The 15,782-nt window shown below is 51.4% G+C and overlaps 1 protein-coding gene and 1 long non-coding RNA gene across 3 annotated transcripts in view; one reads left to right on the top strand and one right to left on the bottom strand.

Moving 5' to 3' along the window:
- Positions 1–15,782, top strand: part of LOC149350121 (uncharacterized) — a 602,760-nt gene that overhangs the window by 230,549 nt on the left and 356,429 nt on the right. The gene's annotated exons all lie outside the window — the stretch shown is intronic.
- The window catches only part of LOC149350135 (uncharacterized), a 29,825-nt gene continuing 24,053 nt past the window's right edge, over positions 10,011–15,782 (bottom strand). Inside the window, exon 2 of the long non-coding RNA XR_016290253.1 lies at positions 10,011–10,441. This is a non-coding gene — a long non-coding RNA (uncharacterized LOC149350135). The remainder of the gene's footprint in view (positions 10,442–15,782) is intronic.

Here is a 15,782-nt window from a genome sequence, read left to right as displayed (position 1 = left end):
ACCACTTCTGGGTCTTCTTTTCTTCTTTCCATGACGAATGTCTGCGCCTCTGCTACGGCCGCCGCCGCCGCTCACGCGTGCGTTCTCGCAACGCCTTGCGAAAGAACCTTCTCTTGGGACGGCGGCGGAGACCGCGCAGCAGCGGCAATGGGTAAACCGGTGGCGAGGAGGAGAAGTGGCGATGGAGCGCGCGCTGCGGCGCGCGGCCTCTTATATGTCCGCCGCCGCTGCTCGGGCGTTATCGCAACGCCTTGCGATAACGCCATAAGAACGCGATAAGAACCGCTAGCAGCGGCGAAGGGTAAACAGGTGGCGAGGAGGAGAAGGGAGGAGGTGGCGAGGAGGAGGAAGGGCGCGCCGCGGCGGCGCCCAGGGGTGGCTCACGCGAAGCGCGGTGTTGACGAGCCTAGTGAAGCTTTTCGCTTCAAAATAAGGGTCCATTGCATCTCAGTGGGACGACACTAGCAGACGACAGGACGTTGCTACACACAGCAAGTATGAAGCCTCGTCTGCCGTCCCATGCCAACTCTGCTCTTTACTGTGTTGCACGTTCCCGCGCTCAAGCCCAAATTATGCTATCAACGGGGGTAAATTTAAGAAAGAATGGAAACCAGGCAACCGACTTTGCAGTGACCATTTTACCGAATTATGTTTAGACCGAACCTGAGCGAGGGCTGGTGAGGTGTCGACGGTGTTCGGTTGGTTCACATTAGCGCCTCCAAAAGGGATGGTACTGCTTTTTCGACGGAGCGTGTCATATACTGTTTCGTATTGTAGCAAGTTAAGCAGTTTACTTCTAACAGCGCTTCTCACGCGCACTGCAGCATTCGTCTTTCTTGTCACTCATTCCTCTCGCGCTGTGCCTTTTCTTTGCTGCATGAAAATTCGGTTTTAAGGTGACGAAGCTTCATTGTCATTCCACTACTTCTCTTTTACGCTCGGAAGACAAGAACCAGAGAAGAACTTAGTGTTGAATGCACGAGCTCCTTTGCCGCGGCAGGGTGAGACCTGCATGCCTGTTTTCTTCGGTTTCTCTGAAATTACAGGGTTCTGCACACAATGCTCACATTTCTCGCGTTCAGATTGCTGTTCCTTTCATATAACAGCAGACATTAAACGAGAACAACGCAAAAAACGGAGAACGAAAGGGCGAAAAACGCGACTTTTTGCATTGAAATACATAGCAGACACCCGACTTCCGGAACAAGCTGTACAACTTCTGGTGGCTCATGGATGCTTTCCTTCCTCCATGTGGTGGCTTCACTCGCGCTCGTCTCGGAAAGCGGTAATGCGGCATCTAGCCACCATGATCACGAGAGATTTTCATCACATGATCCCATTGCTCTCTGCGCATGCGTCTGTGTACGTCGTCTGCTTCCCAGGGCGCCGCGTCCCCAATGTTGTTCGCGGTGCTAGCGGTGCTCGGGCATTTTTTTTAGGCAGTTTTCAGTGAAAGGTACAGACAGGCACGCGCCGCCAGTTCACAGGCCTGTGCCTTTTGCTTGTGAGCAGGTGCGAACAACAGGCTTGTGGAAGCCTGCGCCTCGCGATCACATCGGCCGATTCACAAGACGGTCCGTTCGCCCGCGACCCCCGCGTTGCGTGTTCATGCGTCATTGAGAGGCACTCTGTCGGCCCGCGGATTAGTCAAGCAAGGAAGCACAGGTGCCTCTCCCCTCGTGGGAATCAGCGGTGGCTCACGAAGATGCGTGCGCTATCTCTGGCAACTGGGATAACAAGACGGCCCAGGCCATTGAGGAATTGGACAAAGGGCCGCACCCACTCTGCAGGACTCCTCTGCAGTTCAATAAAGTTTTTTCTTTCAATCGCACAGTCACGGGTAGGGAGAAAAAGCCAGTTCGACCAGCCTTGCCGAACACTTTAAAATAATCTGGCAACTGTGGTACACCCAGCGCGTCGTCTGCTCCTTTGGTCCGTCGCGTCCGCTTGACGCCATGGGATTACAGGCCAGTTTTTACTGGCGTATGAACAAGTGGTGCGCGGGCCGTGCGCGAACGGACCGTCGTGTGAATCGGCCTGTAGCAGAGCAGCCGGGGGAGAAGGCAGAGAGTGGGGAGTCGACTCCTTTCACGGCGGCGTTAACTGAATATGACGGTGATGAGCACTGCCGGATCCCACAGATGACTTTGCAAACACAGCAGCAGTGACGAAGGTCTACGCAGAGTCCTCCCTGCTCTTGGAGACGGCGCGCATTCGTTTTGACTTCATATGCATTTTGTTTTCATTTGCGTTTCTTTGCGAAGGGCAGTTGAGCACTCCGCCGCTCCCCTCGAGCACTGCGCGCTAGTGTAGCAGTGGTTTATTGAAAGAAAAATACAAGAAAAGACGGAAAGCCCGCCGCAGCAGCATGCCATCGATCTTACGCAACCGGAGCTGCGGCCAGCAGAAATGGAAGGGACAGGGAGGAGATAGTGGGCACGAGAAAGGTTAGGGAAGAGCTGGGTGCTGTATTTACAAATTGCAAAAGCTGAGCGGAGCAAACAACATTACAACACACTGTATACAAAGCCACGCAGACGTAGCGTCCTGTCTCGGACTAATCGCGCGCGCGGCACACTGCATAAGCGGCTGGCGTGGGGCGCCCGGCCGCATTGAAGTAGCGCACACGAAGCGTTCCCGTCACGTGCGCACTAGCTCCTGCGCCGGAGACGCGACCATGAGCGCGCGTCGACGATGGAGATGCGCTCTCCTTGCGCGATGCGTGGAACCGGGGGCTGTCGACGGAGGTGATCGACTATCACCGCACAGACGTCCTCCAGGAGGCGCGGAACGTTGCTAGAGGGAATCTGATGTGCGGCGGTGGCGAGGGCGTCGGCCTCATCGTTGCCGCGCGGGCACCCACTGTACACGAGTGCTAATGCTGCGAGGGGATGATCCCGTGTTGTTATTTCTTTTCATCGCGGAAGTGCGTAGCCTTGTTTCAGAGTCACTCGATACCTTCAAACCATTCGCGGTGGGCTCTGTATCCTTATTTTAGCGTATGCTTTATTTAGTAGCTGACTCAGCGGCACAAGCACAATGTAAAAAAAATTATAGCAGCCGTGATAATTCGCATATATGCAGGCTGCAAGAGTGCTCAGCTCTGAAAGTTATGTTGATATAGGCGAGGTCGCACTGAAGGTCCGCACACGCCTCCCTAGATGGTGCATATTCTCTCCACATGTTTGCTCCTTTAAATCGAACAAACGTCTTCCGAGAATTTCTTCTTCAGATGCCGTTGACACGACGGCCGCCATGGGGAGGCGCAATGCTGGTAACAGACGGAAGCTTTCAACCATGCTTGCCATACCACCACTCGCAAATGCTTAAGCACGTGAGTTTCAGAGCACGCTAGCACCGCGAACGGCTTTGGGGTTTACTTCGGTACTTCGGGGCCGCGGCGCCCTCAGAACCAGACGACGCGCCAGCGCTGCGCATGCGCAGAGAGCAGCGGGAATGAAGCTCCTCCTTGCCTCACTGCTCTCACGTGACTCTACTTCGCCGGGCCCGAACAAGGTGTCGTCTGCTTTCATGCTGCGCGCTGCTGCTCAGGCTTTCTCTTAGCTTACGCCGCCGAATAACTTACGCCGCCGACCGCTTACGCCGCCGACCGCTAACTTAGCTTACGCCGCCGAATAATCGAAACGACGATGGATGTTCCAGTCTGCCCTGCTAGCCCTAGCTGTTTTGATCTTTTTGCCGAAACTCTTAACGGAGCTCCAGGGCGTCTCGAGCAGTCGTTGTATCTCCTCGTCGTTGTTTCGATTATCCAGTGGCGCAAGGTTAGTTAGCAGTCGTTGTTACAGAATAGCTGAACTTGAGCGTAGCCTCCGCTAAAACAGAAAGGGTGCGTAGCAGAGTCGAAGCCATGGTCGAAGCAGACGACACCCGGTCTCCGCCGCCGCCGCCGCTCTAGCGCCCGGCCAAGCGTTGACGCAGAGTCACGTGAGCGCAACGAGGAGCCGTCCCAACCCGGTGCTGTGAGATGTGTATCGCCCCCTGTAGCGCCAGTAGGCCAGGGCTTGGGTCAGTCTTCATACAGCGCACGCGTGATTATTACTCCAATCACGTATAGCCAGCCTCAGTCTTTGCTGCAGACAGTACAAGCAGGGCTAAATTGATGGCCTCCAAAAGACCATCGCATGATTTTGTGCTCTCTTTCTGCGACAAGCTGCAACGGAGTACCGGGCTCGAAGCTGCCTAGTATAATGCCCACTAGGGCTCAGTGCTGGCAATAAACGTTTTCCAGTCCAAAACAGCTGTACTTATTCCAACCCCATCATCACCAACGTTTCATCACGGCGCCGTTGTGGCAGCCTCATTGAGAAACATACTGTGGCAGCATGGCAACCACCGCGTCTTTCCTTTCCTCGTGAATTCACGCTCCCATGTGCAAGTTGTAACGTTCATAATCGCAATTATACCTTTCAGTAGTCGAGACTATAGTCCTCGTGTGGATTGTGCAGTCGGCAGGTTCGGTCTGCTTCTGTGCACTTTAAAAGAAAATATTGCTGATATTGGCTTGTAGTGTTGTGAAAAGGAAATTGGTGCGTTGTGTGGCTGCTGTGGTCCTCGAGAGCAGGGAGCTCTCATTGTTGTGCGGTGCGGTTTCCCGAGCAGCATCAGGCTTCACAGCACCGGCTGTGTTCTTCGAGACAAAAACGTCGCAACCGTGGACCGTCGTCGGAGCTGAACATGAAGAAGCCGTGGTCCTACTGTTGCTGCTACTGCGACGCAAGTAATCCAGATGTAGACGCCACACTATAGACGGACAAGCGAACTGGACAGGGGCGGGATGAATGTTCTAAGTTTATTGGAGAGGGACAGAGAGAGGAAAAGAAGAAAAAGAATCATTAGCGTAAATTAGCGCCCCTTGGAATTGTACTAAAAGGTCGCCAGAATTTCCTTTAGGGCAGTTCCACATCTGCGGAATGAACACGTTCGCGCATCTCCCTTGCTGCCTCCGCGATCGGCAAACCTCGTCGTGGCTCGCAGCCGTATACCGCAGCACCGATGAGTTCAGTGAAGAGCGTGCTACTCGAAGTAGCGCTCGTGTGTGCCTTACCTTTTGTGTTACCCTTTGTCCTTGTGTCCTGCGCTAGGTTTTCACAATGCAGTGCTGGCCCGTCAACTCGCGCATTCGCTGCACATTGATTTCCCAGCTTCCATGTCAGGCATACCTTCAAGTCTACTTCGGGATGAGCAGCGACGCTGATCGGCGTGGCGTTTTCTGCCGGGTCTCGGAGGCCGCAACCGAAGTCGTCGCAGTCGGCTGTCGTCCTCTGTCTTGTCTCGTTCGTTATGTTCTGTTCCCCGCCTTTATACTCAAAAATTTTTTCGTCAGCAAAGCTCTGGCTGCTCGGATTATCCGGTGAAATCAGCGTTGTAAATTTTTGTACCGCCAAAAATTTTTTGAATGGGGTGGGGTTTTGAATGGACTATGATTTCCTGCGAAGCGATGTTCAATTTTCGAGGTTTCGCTTTTTGTGGCTAACCGTAGACCACATCAAAAGTGAGCAAGTAGCAACGCTAGCCAGTTGAAAGTGCTTCACATGGATGAAGGAAATAATTAAGGAGAGTGTAAGGCCGCATTTCATTATGGCCTCATTATTTTTTTTTTTTTTTACAGTAACGTGAGGTCACTGCGCGGGCGAGGAGTCCCGCGTACCTAGGCTTTAACCTAGTACCGAGGCTTTAACCGAGACCTTCGTTCGATAAGTAAGGTCTTGTGGTGTGCTTTCTCTGTGCGAGATCAGTTCCTCTTAGTTGCAGTTTGCTCAATTCGTGTGTGTGACTTTGCTTCTGCAACTCTAAATTTTGCCCTTGTACATTCATGTAAATTTCAGTAAATATATTTCTTCGTCTCGTCTTCATCATCTGCATCATTGACCGTCTTCTCCTTCATCAACGCCGAATAGCCACGTTTGGAGAGGCCTCTCCAAAGATGGTTCTTTCCTTTCTTCAGAGGGGCATATATATGCCTCTCTGAAGAAAGGAAAGAACCATCTTTGAATTTACTGAGAGGCCTTTATGTCACATTCTTTGAAGCCAGACGTGAAGGCACCCCCCCTCCCCCCCTACTTGGCCGCCGTCTCAGCGCCTTTGCGCATGCGCAGCAGACAGGGCTGCAGTCGATGCCGTCGCGCCCAACGTTACTATTGACTACGCCGTCGGCTAAAGACTCCCAGTAGTCCCTGAGAAAGCGCGTGACTTGTGGCGCACTTTTTGGCCTGCAGCTCGGTTAGCGAGGGCGTCTCCTAAGCTTTCCTCCCTCCATAGTTCTCCATATGGCGGCGAATGGAAGGAGTGAACTGAGCGCAAGTTTATTTCATTCTCATTGCATGAGAAAAAAAAAAAAATCTGGCGCGTTGTCTGGCGCGTTTTATTTTTATTTTACTTTCCTCAGGCGTAAGGGAGTGCAAGGCTTTGTGGCTGTCGCGATCGTCGCAGAAGGTCCTGCGATAGCTCTCAATCTGCTGGAGCAGCTGTCGGTAGAACGGAGGGAGCGCACGGAGAGCGAGTGAAGCTGCGGCATGTTTACGCTCGTACTCCGTTTTCGCGGCGACCACCTTCACATCCTACGCAATTCCCATGGATCATAATAATGCAGAAACTCCGGCTTTCAAGCCACAGGGGGCGAGGAAAAAGCGGACGATGGTAACAAAAGCCCCTGCGACAACTCCCTCAGCAGCACTGTGCTGCGTCTCGCAGCATAGTTTCGTTTTTACGCTTTCATTTGCGTGTGCTTTTCTGGCTTCCCGCCGTAGCAAATTTGCTGAAGCAAATGAACGTCCTTACCCGCCGTACGCGCAGCCTTCTCGCTAAGGGCCATGGTTGTTGCCCCGGCCTATATGCCTCCGTATGTTTGACGCCCTCGCGCTAGTACAACTTCGTTCCATGGGGTGGCGAAGCTCCGCCGCCCGCCAGCTTTTGGGGTTGCTGCGCTGGGCGCATGTGGGTGCTACATACGCGGAGACGGACACCTGCTGCTCTATCTCCGCGAGCAGCGAAGGGGGTATGCGCTGATGTCACAGTGGCGGCCAGTTTGTGGTGCATGTAGCGCTGCGAAAGGTGGCAAGCATGTTTAAAGGGTCCCTGAAACGGTGTCCATGTAGGCAAAGAGAAGTCGAAGTATTGATAGACATTGAACGATCCATCATCCTACCGCAAAAATTTTTGATCTACCTTGTGCGGAACCAGAGATAACGGCTATTAAAAATGACCACCAGCCTTTTCCCTCTCAACTCGTACACCGGAGCGAACCATAAAAAAATAAAGATTACAGGCCGGGACCATGCTCCGCCCACAAATACGTCACCGACGAGATCGGTTTGTTTACTTCCGGTTGACGCGCTCTTTCGCTCGATCGCTCGCTCGCTTTCCCGCTGTCTGCTATGTTCACCTGTGTCTCGCAACCGTCGCTGCGGCTTCTCTCGTACTATAGACCCCGAGCTGAAGGAACGACTTTTGCGGATGAGTGCCGAAATGGGATTTCAGCCTTAAGGCGGGGACACATGTGCGAAAAGTGTGTGCGATTCGCTGCGGCGCGCCGTTGTGAACGACGTCGTAACAACCGATCGCAGCTCGTCGCCTGCGTCCAACCTGCTGGATGTCTACGACAAGCCGCGCGCGGAAAACGCAACGACGGGAAGCGGGAGCCAATACGAGTGCGGAGAGCGGCAGCGTCATGATGCCGTACAGCGCGCTGCTCAGGGCGCTCGGGGCCGAGCCACGCCGGACCGGCCTGCCAGCCTTGATGCCGGCCACCGGCGACTGAAAAACGCGCTAGTATTGTTTGTTCTCGTCCATAGCATTTCCCTTGGATAGATGCATGTCAAAAATGCATAATTTCTGACGATCGTTGGCCAATACCGAGTTGCTGGTAAAAGTGATGACTGCGATACAAGCAAATTTCATCCAACAGCCGATTTGGTGCTGCTGCTACTTGGTGCGGTTCGCCTACCGTCTGCTAGCTCCGTTGCTGAAGGCATCGTGGAAATCGAACATATCTTTTATTATGGGACGAGTTCGCAGTAAAGCGATGTGAATAGTAGGCCTTTTATTATAGCGCAGGCAACTTCCGAAGCGCCGTCAGCTGCGGTTTCAATGCGAAACCAGATAGGCCTAGCGACGACTAGGGCAGCCTGGGACCAGCGCGCAGTTCGTCGCGCGGCGTTGCCGCAGGCGGTGTCGTTGCCGAAAGATCCACTTTTGCACAGACATATTTTCGTTGCTCGAATCTAGGAAGCATCCTCGCTGGTATCATGGCTGTTTTGCATTTTCTTGTGCGAACGTGATGTACGCCGAGCATGCCGGCCGGCCGGCCAGCCTGGATCCCGTCTGCCGGCGACATAAAAACGAGCTAAAGTGTGTTCTTGACGTAAATAATAAACCCTGGGAGAAGAAATGTGAAAAATGTGTCATTTTTGAGGATCGCTGACCAATACTGAGCTGCTGGTAAAGGTAACGACTGTGATACGAGCAAATTTCTTGCCACAACCGTCTCGCAGCTGCCGCTGGCCCGACGTGGGGTCCGACTCGCCTGGCGCCCGCTCGCTTCGCTGCAGAAGGAGTCGCGGAAAGTGACCATACTATTATTTTATTGTGAGATGATGCTGTTGACTGCAAAACGATGTGTAGAGTAAGCCTTGTATTATAGCTCAGGCGACTTCCGAAGCGCCGGCCGCTGCAGCTTCGATGCCAAAGAGGCAATAGGCCTAGCGACGACCACGGCAGCCAGGCAGCAGCAGAGCTCGTCGCCCTGAGCGCCCGCGAGCGGTGCCGTTGCCGAAAGCTCGCAACATAAGCAGGCGTGCTTTGTCGCTGCTCGAGAAGTATTTCTGATAACAAGGCGATCTTGCCTTGTGATATTTGTACACCATCCCAAGCAGCGCTCAGGCATTGCTGCACGGCGGCGAAGTGCGACACCGGTTGTGAGCGGAGTTTGGGTAGGGCGGCGCAGCGATGCTCACCGCTCCGTGTCTCCCTGCTTGTAGTGGGGCGGCAGTTCGCAAGCGACGATCGGTGCAGCGCGTCGGCCAAGCTTTTACCGTTCAGAAATCGAGCGCTGAATCCTGACGACGACGACGACGACGGCTCGCTCACTTCCATCTTTCGGCAGACAGTGCCGAAGGGCAACATCTTGCCGAACCCTGGCTTTGCAACCAACGACACAGCACGGCCGGACCATTTTGATTGCGCATGCGACGGAGGTCGCGACAGAAATCAGTAGTGCGGTGACTTCAAATCGCACCTCGATTCTCGATTCGGTTCGACGGCGGCGCCGGCGGAGTGACACAAGCGGCACGAGCAGACGAAAACATTGTAAACCGGAAGTGCAGTACTAATTTCTGACACCGAACACACAATAACTGCGTAAACATGCATATAAACGAAAACTCTGCTTGCTGAAATGCGAAATGTTTCCGAAAAGAGTAAGAGTGTGAAGTATCTAGAGCTTCTAGTTTGTTAAATGCGTGATTTCACGTTGGCACCGCGAACCAATCATAGCCCAGCACTTGTGACGTAAAGAGTACAAACTGACGTAATGAGTACGGATTCGGGCGGAAGTTCACCGCCGCTGGTCGCCGCGAGGCTCGGGAGAGGTAGTTTTTGAAAATGTATTGTAAATTATCTACTCGCCTTTGATGTATTGTACGCGGCATGAACGTTCAGTGGCCTACGCTCTACATAATGCAAGTATTTGTTTGCCAACCTCAGACACCCCTTTCAGGGACCCTTTAACCGGCTTATCGCCACATGTATCGGTTTGCGCTCCTGTAGCTGTGGGCTGTATCACAAAAATTGCGCCCGTTAAAAGTACTTACCTTGAGACGACTGCGGCGTCTGTTGCTCGCTGCGGTTGATACCTGTGTAGTAAAGCTAAGCGAAGGGCCAAGCCGTCTGAAAATTCAAAATGGCTGCTGACACACGTTGCAAAAGCAGGCGCAGGGTGCAACCCGTGGCGAGTCATGCAGGCTAGCATTTCGTAACAAGGAATTGTAACTTGATTAGAAGTGGCGTGCAGCCGCACCTGCTGCTGCTGCTGTTGTTGGAACGTCTTTATTCCCCTTATTTGCCGGCAGTGATACAGGCTGATCAAAATATTTTTTTAAGAAATGAGAAATGAAGCGAAACACACACACACCGACTACAGTTCGCATTGTGCGTCTGGGTCCCAGCTACACTTCTTATAACGAACCACCACGCATGTGCACTGTTTCCGATGGTTGTCCCACGGAGAGGTGCTGTAATCTTAGGTCGCCAAGCCGGGTATCAACCACCCGTACCGCCGCTGCAGTTGGGTGTTCGCCGCCTGTCCTTCGGTAGCGACGACAGGGCCCTTTTTGGGGGTCGGAGTATATCGGGTAGAACCAGAGCAGGTGGTGTAGGTCCGCACGGGCCGCGAGTCCCGGATTCTTTACCGAGTGGCCCGGAATGCCTGCGTAATAGAAAGAAAGTTCGATCAGGCTCAGCAAATCCCTACATTTACATCGCTTCGCATACACGCTCTTGCCTTGGACATATTTTAAATTTCTAAGAAATTCTTGTTGTTATAGGACCATGACTTTCCGAATGCGTTAGTAAAGGACGTTCAAACCAGCGCGAAAGAATCCGTGAAGTCGTCATAGTCACATTTCATGCGTGAGGGACCGGACTGTTTGGGGGAGGGGGAGGGGGGGGGGGGGGCAGTTTGCGTATTTTCTTTTATGTATTCGCAAAATCGCGGAAAGTGAAGTGACTGGAAAACTTAAGCCGCTTGGAGTATGCTTTGTCTGGACAAAAATCCTGTAGATCACCATGCAGGTCGCCTCCCTTTCCTCCCCCTCTGCTTCAGTATGATGGGTGCGATTGTTCTTTGGCGCCTACAGGTACGATGACCGAGAGCTACGTTGATCGTGGGAGCAGTGCAGCTCATAGGCATCAGTGGTGACTTTTTTTTTTACGCAGTTCATATTTCCACCCAGCACTCGCCTTTCTGCTTCAGAGTGGTATTCCTGACGAGGTTTTACTCGCGCATGGAAGAGGAAGAAACTGCGTAGCGATGCATATACAATGAACGCTTCTGGCAAAAGGAGCGAATGCGGCAATGTGCAGTCGCGCCGGACCTGGCAGAAATCAGCGAAACATTCTGTGCCCATGAGGAAGAGCATCGGTGATCCCTACCGCCTTCGCCTCCCAACTGGAGTCGGGATTCATTCTCACGATACTTTCCTGTTCTGCCTCGCATTTCTTTGGCGCTGTGACTGATATGGACAACGCGAAAAAATTCAGGGGTGCACTCTGTTGACCTAAAGTGCGGTGCGGCGAAAGCTATAAGCGGGGTGTTGCTGCTTGTGTCACTGATGTGTGGTTAAGATGTTAAGCTTCGCCTCTAAGAGGGGAACGCGACAGCGTCTTGCAACGCTGCCAGGCAGTCCACAGAACGCCATCGCCCGTTCGGCTCTACGCCTTGCTCGTGGGTAAACTGGTTTTTGAGGAAAGGAAATGTATCTGTCTCGCATATATCGGGGAACACCTGAACCTCGCCGTAACGGGAAGGGAGGAAGATGGGAGTGGAACGAAAACACCGTATTCACTAGACCCGCCTTTGTTCATTCCAAACCATCGAGCTGGCATGGCGGAATGGTTAGCGTGCTCGTCTCGCACTCCGGAGACCCCGGTTCGATTCGCCAACTCGCCCAATTTCCTACTGTTTTATTTATTTATCTGGTCTTACTACAAAGGTTAATTAGTCTAATTGGTCAATCAAGCAGTTAACTAAACTGAGTCCCACTTACTTGGAGCACCACTATACGATCCCTTTAATTGGCTGCATGGCTACTAGCCAAAGTACAATTGGCCCCGTTTGAAATTCGCGCACTGTGATGTTACGACCACTTCGACCAATTGAAAAGCGTGACATTTCTGTCCACAACTCCTGCTTACAACGACGAGGCATTAAAGGCCTCTGCCTTGATGATGAAAACGTTTATTAAAGCCACAATGCCTTAGTTGAAGGGAAGGCTGATCGGGTCCCTAGTCCGGGACGCCGTTGGTGAAAGCCGCTGCCCGTGCTGTGGCGACGAGGGCTCGTTGTTCCTCGAGGTCCGAGCTGGACAGGGCCGCCTCCCAGCCCTCCCGCGTTGGCTGATTTATGATCTCAATGCTGTAATTTTTCTGACAAGCCTCTGCCTTAAAAACTCCTTTCTCGTTTTCTGCTCGGTCGTGCGCGTTTGGAGCGTCAGGCCGTGACATCAATGAGATGCGGCGGCGCTGGCGTCAGCAGTGACTTTTGTTGTGTAGGCGACCGTCCGCCTTGGGTATGCCACACTTGCGTGTTTCTGAACATAATTCGCGTTATCCCGACGAGTTGTGATGCGGTTGGTCGAGCCGGAAGGCTCAACCAACCACACCACAAGGTGAGGGATGCTGGTCACCACCAGCTTTTGAGATAGAGCGTAAGGGAAGTTGTCGAAAGATTACAATGATGCATTCCCCTTGAGGAGTACCTGTCCCGTCCCGCTCCTCGCGTTCGCGCCCCTGCTCTATTGTGTCCTTTCAGTCGCGAGTTGGTTTCGAAGTCAGCATCGCTTGGAGCAGTGTAGGCATGCTGCGTTTTTGTCGACACCCCGCGTCGCTCCCGATCGCAGCGCAACCTTTGTTTACAATCGAGGGTGGCGGTGCAGGGGGCGCTGTGAATCGAGGATTTGTAAGGATTTGAGTGCAGCGCACCATGAACCGATGCATGCGGTGGAGTGAACCGTGGGTGAATCAAATGCGCTGAGCATAGTGAATTATTCTCGGTCGCTCATGAGTAGATGCCCGAAGTATAAGCCCGCGCGGGCGCGCCTGACTGCACGCACGCACGCACGCACGCACGCACGCACGCACGCACGCACGCACGCACGCACAAAAACAAACAAAATAAGCAGGGGTTTATGCTGAAAAAAAAAACGACAATATCAGCTGAGAGCCAAAAATAAGTGTTTAATACTTCAGTTATAAAAAAAAAAAATTGAAGTTCACCTTTTCGCAGTGCTTTTAAAAAGATCAGTGCAATATCGATAATATTGCTTTGGTGATATTGCTCGAGCGCTGAAACCTCACACACTACTTGAAGCAAGCTGTAATGTTTACGTCCCGTGCCCTCTCGCTCTGTGGTTGGTTGGTTGGTTTGTTGGGGTTTAACGTCCCAAAGCGACTGAGGCTATGAGAGACGCCGTAGTGGAGGGCTCCGGAAATTTCTACCACGTGGGGTTCTTTAACGTGCACTGACATCGCACAGCACACGGGCCTCTAGAATTTCGCCTTCAAGAAATTCAGCCGCCGCGGCCGGGATCGAACCCGCGTCTTTCGGGTCAGCAGCCGAGCGCCGTAACCACTGAGCCACCGCGGCGGGGCTCTCGCTCTGTGGTCTAGGGAACTTGTCGCGAGCGGACGTTTCGGCGCGACGCTCCGCTCTCCACCAGCAGGGCGAAGCCTCGTAAGAACATAATTCATGAGCTCGTCCAGTCCGGCCCCGGATATATCCTGCCCTAGCGTGGACGACCACTTGCTCGTAACCCTGCCGATGGGTTGGACGACCTCGATTACTGAGCGTATTTTGTTGGCGTTATTGTTGTAGCAGTAACAAATGCTTATTGGTGTCAGCAGTGGAGCGTTATTCCTTTTTATTTTTTATCTAGAAATACTGCTGTCTCGGAGGAGAGACATAGCAGGAGTGGGTACATACATTAGTAAAAACAAATAACATTGGTAGCATAGAAATAGATAACACAGAAGTATTAAAAACAGAGCAACAGGTCAAATTGTCAGGCAACTGAACAACACTCTTCAATTGGCAATAAGCGAAGTGAGCCGTCCAATCCATTCCCAATTTCAACAGTTAAAGGGAAAAAAGAAAATTTAAAACAATCTATACGTGGTTTGAAAGGAACAGTGTTTATGGGTGGTTCCGTCGGGTTGCACGTGCGCTTGAGGACACAAATGTGAAGGGTGCCTGAATGCCAGGGACGTGTGAACGATCTTGTGCAGCATAATGATGCGTTCACGTGTGCGCCTATGTTCTAATGTTTGTAAAGATAATATGCATATGGGAAGAAGGTGAAAACTTGCGATCGTACCGGCCGAAGATGAATCGTATCGCTTTTCTTTAACTGGTTCTAAACGGTCAATGTCGCGCGCGTAACGAGGGGACCAGACAATTCAGGCGTACTCCAGGATGGGTCGAACTAATGATTTGTAAGCAGTTAATTTACATTCCTTCGTGGCATTTTTTAAGGGGGGGACACTACCCTAAACAGTGAACTTTTGAACCGCTTGCTCAATTTCATTGAAACTTGTGGGGCTAGTTTATATTACTGATCGGACCACCTCTGCCAAATTTAATTATTCTAGAATAAGTATGAAGCAGGTTATGCAACCTTTATGCCAAGGATGACTATGCTTACTTAGGAAAACTATTGTTTGAGAAATAAGGGTAATTTTTCCAATTTTTTGTGTTATGTGGCATTGGAAATGTCCAGAGCACATAACTGTGGAATTATTTTGCTTAGTTCTATATTTTGAAAGAATAATACTATATAAAGAATGACATTGGATTTTAATTTTGCGTCAATGTTTTTCAAGTCATTTTTTAGTGTGAAAAAAATGAAAAAAATAGACAAACTGAGCACACAGTTGTGTTCCTCATAAAATTTCACTCCAGAAAACCTGCTACAATACCAATATTATCACATAATATTGGAATGATAGTTTTTCTAAGCTGAAAGTTTACTGAAGACACAGGAGGTGAGAAAAATACTCAAATGATTGAAAATCATCCCATTTTATTTTAAGCATTACAGTGTTCAAGACAAGCCCCCCACTGAATAACAAAATTTGGCAGAGGAGGTGCCAGCAGTGATATTCGCAAGTTTCAATGAAATCGAGCCAGCGGTTCAAAGTCTACCTTTTAGGGTAGTGTCCCCCCTTAAGGTTCGTTTGAGATAGCCAAGTTTGCGAAGTGCTTTCCCAGATGTGTTGTTTATGTGAGCATTCCATTTTAAGTTATGCGAAGATATAACGCCCAGGTATCTGAACTCGCTGACATGGGTCAAGAAGTTACCGTTATACTGTAAGAAAAATGCAGCGGATTCTTTTTGTTACCAAAGGTCATTGCAACTGTTTTAGTGAAATTAATTTTCATGTGCCATGCGTTACTTTATTCACAGAACAATTTCTCAGTTTCTCCGGTGGGTGCGAGATGGCGCTACGGGTACCATTGCTGCGATGTCTTTCAGTTTTGGATCGTCGTCGCCACATACGATGGGGATTTCCTAAAAATTCTGACTGAATCAGGCAAGTACCCTACCTAAATGTAGTATAAAACAAAACTGACCACCAAATGCAACCTCTGTGCGAAATTTGAACCCAAACAAACGCGCGGTTAAGCCGAGAGAATTTTTCTTCGATTTTCTCTGATTTACGCAACACGCGATATAAGTAGTCGCATAGAGCACGTCCCGCCATGGTCCGCATGCTCTCGGTAGCGCTCGCGACCACGGGATAGGGTCGGCTGTTTGAACAGTAAGCTGCGGTTAAGCGGGGAAAGTTTATCCCCTTATTTCAACCTCACATCTGGTGCCCAACGTGGGGCCTGCTTTTGGAACATTGGATGATTGTTCGGTTCAAGAAACGCTGTTTGCCCGGACTTGACAAGGGCTTGACCTAGCGTGAATCAATAGCACCTGCGGCATGCTTTCTAGAGTGCGAGGTGAATTCCTCTGCTGCATGTTTCAGCTGTTCGACATGCCCAGCGC

Source organism: Amblyomma mixtum, chromosome 3 (genome assembly GCF_055824585.1).
Source record: "Amblyomma mixtum isolate Tamu chromosome 3, ASM5582458v1, whole genome shotgun sequence".
Taxonomy (NCBI): Eukaryota; Metazoa; Arthropoda; class Arachnida; order Ixodida; family Ixodidae; genus Amblyomma; species Amblyomma mixtum.
Note: the sequence above shows the minus strand (reverse complement) of the source record. Positions and strands in the feature narration are given on the sequence as shown.